This window comes from Montipora foliosa, chromosome 11, assembly GCF_036669935.1.
Source record: "Montipora foliosa isolate CH-2021 chromosome 11, ASM3666993v2, whole genome shotgun sequence".
NCBI classification, from domain to species: domain Eukaryota; kingdom Metazoa; phylum Cnidaria; class Anthozoa; order Scleractinia; family Acroporidae; genus Montipora; species Montipora foliosa.
Genome location: NC_090879.1, coordinates 11,670,103 through 11,677,757, shown reverse-complemented (window position 1 = coordinate 11,677,757; position 7,655 = coordinate 11,670,103). Strand labels below are relative to the sequence as shown.

The 7,655-nt window shown below is 40.6% G+C and overlaps 1 long non-coding RNA gene and 1 pseudogene across 1 annotated transcript; both read right to left on the bottom strand.

Annotated features, from left to right (window-relative positions):
* Positions 1–1,497: 1,497 nt before the first annotated feature.
* On the bottom strand, positions 1,498–2,578 carry LOC137977524 (uncharacterized; annotated as a pseudogene).
* An 81-nt stretch (positions 2,579–2,659) lies between these two features.
* On the bottom strand, positions 2,660–6,624 carry LOC137976326 (uncharacterized). Its single transcript, XR_011117749.1, has 3 exons — positions 6,318–6,624; positions 3,741–3,993; positions 2,660–3,389 (listed from the first exon to the last, which is right to left on the bottom strand). It is a non-coding gene; the product is annotated as an uncharacterized lncRNA (long non-coding RNA).
* Between the last annotated feature and the right edge of the window lie 1,031 nt (positions 6,625–7,655).

Below are 7,655 nucleotides of genomic sequence, written 5' to 3'. Positions count from 1 at the left end.
GTGCTCTTCGAGATGCACAAATCTTCTTACGTACATTGTTCGCTCGCTTAATAAATTGACATTTTTCTTGGAAATGAAATACTGTATATTCAAAACACTATTTTTCTTACAACCAACTGCAGATTCAACTCAACGATGGCAGTCAAATATTTGCAATGAACACTTCCCACTTTTTCAACTCTTTAAGAACGTCCAAGAGACCAGACAGCAAATGCATTTTCTCTCGATGCTGTTGTTGCAGTCTTTCACTTCGCTCTTCGTTCTCCCGTTCTCTCTTCTATGTAAAATCCGTTAGCCATTCAAGACAATCATTTTGGCGTGGTCCACTTGAACGTTTGGTCTTCTTGTTAGGGCTTGTCTCATCCGAATTCTCAGGCAAACGCTTTGGTGTTCGGCCCGTTGAAACTCTGGTTCTTTCGCATGATTTTCCTTGTCCATGTCTGAGTTCTTTGATGGGTTACTTGGAGGCCGAGTGGAGTCTCCAAGCCCTGAGCTACTTGCAGTTGCAAACGGTCTTAATACATTTGGTCTGTATCCATAGACCTCAGACAGCTCATGGTAGAAAGGGCATTCTTTCCTGTTGCTACCTGTCTGGTTGTTGTGGTCTTCACATTTTCGAAATGAAGAGTTAAGGCTTTCCATTTCCCTTCGCATTGGTCGGCTCTGGCATTACAACCATATGAACTCTTCATTCGGAAAGGAATTAATTCCCAAACTTCTTTTTTCTTGTAATTGACGTTTTTGAACAATTCTTGGTTTTGTTGATACAAGGATATCAAAAGAAGTGTCTCGTCTCTGGTCCGTCTCTGGTCTTTTTTCTTCAGGGCTTCGACATCCTCCTCAGGTGCTGAAACTTTCGTCCTTCGCGTCCGCCATTGTTTTCGCTGCACGAAAACAGCCTCGATTGTGACGTCATTATTCTGGATTATTCCAAACATTCTGCCCGTGGGAGCAGAATGTTTGGAATATAATCCCTTATTCCGGAATTGGAATACGGGTCAATCGAACAGATCGAAGATGTCATTCCGGTTATTCCTATTCCAAAATAGGGTCAATCGAATGCGCCTTTAATTAACGGCATTGACTGAAGAGAGTGTAGTGTAACGTGAAGTGCTAGATTTCTATCCCATATGAACCATGTGAGCGTTAGCCCTACTGATGGAACTTGGTCCACAAAAGGACAGAGAAAATCCCCGGTCAGAGTTTTTCTCTGTTCTTGTGTGGGCCCAGTTCCATCAGTAGGGCTAACGCTCACATGGTTCATATGGGATAGAAATATAGCACTTCACGTTACACTACACTCTCTTCAGTTAATTCTAATAAGTAGTGCTAGTTTCTTCGAAATACATTTTAAGATAAAAACTGGCGATAAAATTTTACGACCTTTTGATCTCGCCGAGATCATTTTCAAGTTTGAAAAAAAAAAATGAATAAAACTTTGCCTATAAGAATCACACGTGAGAATGTTAAAAGCGTTGCAAAAGGTAAGTGATAAAAACTAAAAAAAGCTAGATAACAGTAGGACAAAAAGCTTTAAAAAAGAATCTATGAAATACTCCGAGCAATAAAAATAACTTTGCATGGATGGAGTCAGACTGCGTGTTCAAAGTTGGCTTTAGTTATTTTATAATGAAAGCATCTCATAAATTAAGCAGTCAAATTTGCTCTGGCACTTCCGTAAGATCTTGAAACTACGAGATATGTCCCTTGGGTCACTCCCATGTTGATCTCTGACGTGTTTCCCGATGGCAGATCCCTTATGTTCTTCAATGCGTTGATACAGGTGTCGGCATGTGTAGCCGACATAATCCGCATCGTACAGATCACACTTGAAATGGTAAACAACGCATTGTTGGTTAACAATAGGGGGTTTGCTTTCGTTTGGCTTGATGTTAGATCCGATCTTTCGGCTTGTGTACACGGGATGGATATCTTCTCCGATTTTGCGACTTAATTCTCCAAGTTGTCTTCGCACAGAATTCGCTGATCCCTGGTCCTTAAATGGTAATATTATTCTCACAGGTGCTTTCTTATCGTCACACGTCTGTTTGGATCTTACATCCCCTGAAACTTTTGCAGTACCAAAATCTCTGATTGCTGATTGTAAGAGTGGTACTGGGTAATGAAGCCGAGAGAAAGTCCCCTTGAGACGTTTACATTCTAAATGGAACAGTTGCCAGCTCGCAGAGAGCTTAAAAGCACGATTCAGCATTGTTTTTAGCAGTGGCTGTTTATATCACACATCGACATGACTTTGATAATGCAGTAATAATCCAGTATCTGTTGGCTTTTTATACACCTTTGTCTCCAGGCGGGACATGTGTTTCACGATTTCCATCCCCAGACAGGGAAGTTTGCCGTTTGCGGCTAGTTCCATGGTGAAGTTAATTGAAGGATGGCTGTCATTCAGTGTTGATAGAAATGCTTCAACTGTTTCTACGTTAGGCATTATGCTCAACGTGTCGTCCACAAATCGTTTGTAGAAATCCGGCATTTTTCCTTGGTCGTGGAGACGTTCTTTAATACTACACATGAATGCGTTAGCCATCCTTTATTGATCAAGCTTGTTCGGTGAAGATGGCTGGATATTGGCCGAGTTCTTTTTTTGCGTGTTTATGGACCGAAACGGAGTCGAGGTCCATAAACTCGCAAAAAAGAACTCGGTCAATCAAGCCATCTTCACCGAACAAGCTTGATCAATAAAGGATTTATTATATGGCATTTCAGGAAAATTTTTCTTGCGAGACACGACGGGTGGTCCCGAGCGGGTAAGATCTTGCCCGCTCGGGTAGTCAATCGCAGCGCAGTACGTGATTCATCTTGCCCGCTCACGGAGCTAGCCATATAATAAACTTTCATACTCGCTCAGTATCTCTCTCCCTATTTTTATGTCTAACGGTTGAATGTTTGGCCCGTTTCACGGCTAACCGTTTACCCTTTTTGGGCCCTTGTTATTGATTACTTCTCGCGTGCAATCGATGACGCAGACCGCAAATACTTTCCTACATTTTTATGACATTTCTTTTTTTAACATTGAGAAGAGCTGAGAATTGGAATGACTTGTTTAAATACAAGTCGTTCCAATTTTCAGCTCTTCTGAATTTTATTCATTTATGTAAACTATATTTTGCTTCCTTTCTTAACGATTTTATTAGAATTGTTATTGTAAATAGTTTTGTGCTGCACATAATTATCCTGTAAAGTTCTAGTGAAGAATTTAATGAGTTTAATAAAATTATTATTATTATTAAAAAAATTTTTTATTAGTGTTATTGTTATTGTTGTTATTATTAACTAGATCCCAGCCTAAGTATAGCGCTAGGCTGCTATACTTAGGCTGCTTGCAGTGATATTTTTCCAGCTTCTGTTTTGTGATCCCTTTGGCATACCTGAAATTAAAGTAGCAGAGTTAGTGTATGTAAGGTAAAACATTTTGGGAATAAAATGTTGGGATATTATTTTCCTCTCGCTAATTATTTATTTATTTGTCTAATTAATTAATTATTTATTTATTTATTTTGTTTGCACAGGCCTACATTTATAACAGTTGTAAGTTATAACTGAAGTTAGCTATACTCTGTATAATTATTGTCCGGCCGGGACTCAAACCTGGACCGCTCGATACAAGCGCACTAACCATGAGACTACCGCGCCTCCTACATGTTTTGCAATATCTTGCAGTAACTAAGCTGTTATAACTTTAAAAACCTGAATTTCTCGCAAGGGCTGGTAGCCTTTACCTGCTGCATCTGCATCACCAAATCATAGCGCTTGCAAAAGCCAGAATAATCTCAAAGATGGAAAATATAACAACCAAGGACGCGATATGCCTAACATGGTCTTCTCTTGTTCTGTGTACTTGATTTTGGTCAGTTTTGCAGTACTTCTCATGTATTTGCTTCTCACGAGACTGGTCACAGCAGAGGAATAGATGCACACTGTTATTACTGATACTAAGGGGCACGCCATGCTGACAGACCTCAAAGCCATTATCTAAAACCATTAAGGAAGAGAGGACGGTCTTAGAGTGCGAAAAACTTTGTTGTAACTACTGCATGTAAGTTGCTATGCTTTTTTTTTTTACTGCCACCACCACTGATAGTTAAGTAGCGAAAGTTGTTTCTGTTAACTTCATGACAGTTCAATGATGACTGAGTGATCGAACAATCACCACCACTGCCACTACCACGGCCACTACCAATTTCACTGCCACTGCCACTGACTGCCACTATCACTACTGCTATCGCTGCCTCTACCACTAACAGTGCCACTGCCACTGCTACCGCCAGCGCCACCACCATTACCTCTGCAGTGTTAGATGCACTGCCACTGCTGCTTCCTCAGCTATCGCTGAAACTTAACCGATGTCTCTCTTCACTCAGAATAAAGCTGACGTAGCTTTGACTAATGTCATCAGTTTTGGAACTACCTTATTATAGGAAATTATCGATACATTTAATTTAATACATCTAGCTTGATTTACGTCGATGTTAATTTTTAAAAGTACCCGGCTTTATTTCACCTTTATTTCAGTAACAAAACCTCATCTGCTTATAGCTTCACTATCAATGCCTTGGAGTCAGTATCTGATAGTTCTTATTTATGAAATGAGTTCAAAATGTCTTTCGACTGGTTTTCGTATTGATCCGTTTCCTAGAGGGCATAGCTAACCTCTTCAGTCTTTCTTCTAAAAATTTCCACGGCCCGCTCGTCCTCCCACCTTACGGTCCCCTCCACTCAGCTAACAATGACTTGAAATACTTTTTCCCCTTTAGATATGTATATTGAGACGGTTGTGTTCAGCAAATATACGTAAAATAAAGTTAGGCGAGTTTTGTGTCACGTAAATTTTCTTCGCGTTGTCAACGTGCATCGTTAAATTCCTATGATGAGGTATAAAGTAATTTATCACGATCATAGAGGGAGCTTTAAATCTAAAAGAGTCAAGCAACGAAACAGGTTTCATTTCTGTGTAGATCTTAGCAAAGTTAGGGAGTGTATAGCGGAGGTGGACAAGGCCAGTCCCATGATACCAGCAGACAACACCTTGGTAAAAACAGAAAACAGTACAGTTCGCCGTCAATATAGAATGGAAACTTAAAGATAAATCATGCTGGATGTTCGAATTACCTCTTTGGCATCCGTAATTGGTAAGTTATTTTTTCCTATCTACTAAAATAGCTGACCTCACAGGCCCTGGGTGATTCTAAACATTAGCTATTTATCCGTTGGACTACGAGCCCGAGTTTTCTATGAGCGTACAGTCAACGAGGCGTAGCACAGTGTCGAAGAGTGAAAGATAGGCATGCAGAGTGAGATCACTTGCATCATTTTTTGTGAGCGCTCTCAAAAAAAGCCTTTCTTGTCGTCGCTTGTGCGATCATTAGAAGCGCTAGCTCAATTCTTGTTATTCTCCGCACTTTTGAGAGCATGATGTCTACTCTTCTCGACAGTTCTTTCTTTCGCTTCTTCGGTCCTCTTTTTGTCCTCGCCGTGAATAGCTCGCGAGATCCCTAGTCTGATTTTCTTTGGCCCGAGCCAGCCAACCGGCATTGCTCTCGTCAGCAAGCTTTAGTAATTTTTTGGCGATGGCGGGAACATTTTTCTGCTCATAATCCCTGGCTTTCTCCTCCTCCCTTACAGCAAGGAGACCACGCCAGGCTCGTCCAGAGTCCCTTAATCCTTGTTATGCGTGATTACAAAGAAACGCGAATTTATATCATAACCTTCCAGCTTCAGCTTTCCAGCTTCAGCTTTCTGGCTTCAACCGCTCCTTACAATTTCTGAACTTCACTGTTTGTTTGAAAGACCAAGCCTGGTGTAAAGCTTTGTATGGTCTGATCAAATCAGAATTTGAACGGTTCGAAAACGTCCCCTACCACTGCATAGCCTGGCTCGTGGAAGGTTCTGGGCTCGATGGCATGCACATACGATAGCGAAACCCGGAAATGCTGAGTCTGAAGCACAGCCGTAGTGGTCTTACACTTGATAAAACATCAAGCAATTCACTTCTTTATATGCCCTACTGAAGTCGCAATGAGGAATATCACTGATAGGAATCGTAGTGCTAACGAAAATGTATAAGCATGAAAACTTGCATGCTGTCGCGAACACTTCCAAAGTAAAATATTATCGAAAAATCGAAAATTTATCAAACGTTGTCAAAACAATTCATCCTCACTTACATGTTAACCCAAGCTGCAACTGGTTCTTCATCGGTTGTTTTCAAGTTTTAATCTATTTTAAAAACATTGTGAAGGAGAAGAAGAAGCAATATCCTACTATGGATCATGTTTACATCTCCGCAGTGTACTTACAAGAACAGCTATCCAGCATGGTATGAAAAGGAAGCTTGATAGAACACATCGCACTTGAAATCCGTCGGCCGACCCCGAGCGTTGAAAAGATAAATAAAATCAAAATCTGAACTATCCAAATCTTCATTTCAAGACGTCTATTTTGTGAAATTTTGAGCTAGCTTTGGGAAAAGGTGACTGTAAACACTAGTAAAATGTCCACTAATAAATACAGAATTCAGCATAATACGTGGAAGGCCCTTCGGGTAGAGTCTCTCGAATACGTAATTTTATGTCGATATTTAAGACCGCTACGTTTGTACATGTAAATGCACGGGCGAAACCGAAAGATAATTAACTTTGCCGTCAGCTCTTTAGACGTGGATTCGTCTTGCATGTCTTAGGACGCTTTTCAGTTTCATTTATCTCTGGCCTTGTCTGTTGAGTAGAGCTAACCCTGTCAATAGGCAGCTTAAGAAAATTAAACCACGACGGCGACGACAACGGAAACTGCAACAAAAGAAATTTTCATGAGCAAAACAATGGCTTAGCACGTGCATTATAAATCTTGTACATTTCTTTACCTTCCTCTTCGAAACAGCAACTTAAAATGAGCAACTTCTGGGTGTTTTGGACAACCTGAACCGTGACGACCAATGTTTCGTATTTTCTTTTGGAATTGAACGCTGTCACTTGATATTTAGCCTGAACAAGTTTTAAGACCGATTGGCGTACTGAATAGATCACGGAAATTGCAACATTCGAAAGTAATTATAAATCCTTTATTCACTATGGGTTTTCTTCCGCGCCGCCGTCGTCATTGTATAAGCACCCTAGCCGACTAGCTATCAATACGATTTCATTGTTTATAAGTGATACAAAAATTATTTTTGATCAACCATGATTCCTTGCAAGCTCGTCTTATAGAGGGAATCGGCAATAGGCCTTTTGCAACTAACGATCACATGGTACAAAATCCGCCATGCTGGAGGGCAAGCTTATTATTATTCCCCCACTGGGACATTTATCGCGTTTATTGAAGGACAATAGGGAGCTTAAGCAAACCACGACGACGGCAACGAGAACGTCACTAAACAAAAGGTTTATGACCAAAACAATGGGTGTGCACGTGCATTATAGATCTTTGTACATTTCTTGGCCTTCCTCTCAAAACAACAACGTGAAATGATCACGTTTTGCGTCGTCTACTGAACATGGGTGACGACGGCTAAGTTTTCGTGTTTCCGTTTGAGGTTGAACGATGTCATTGCATGTTTAGCCTGATCACGTTTTTGGAGCCATTGGCGTAACAAACATCTACAAAATCGCGAATTTTGCCGGTAAACTGATATAAATTCG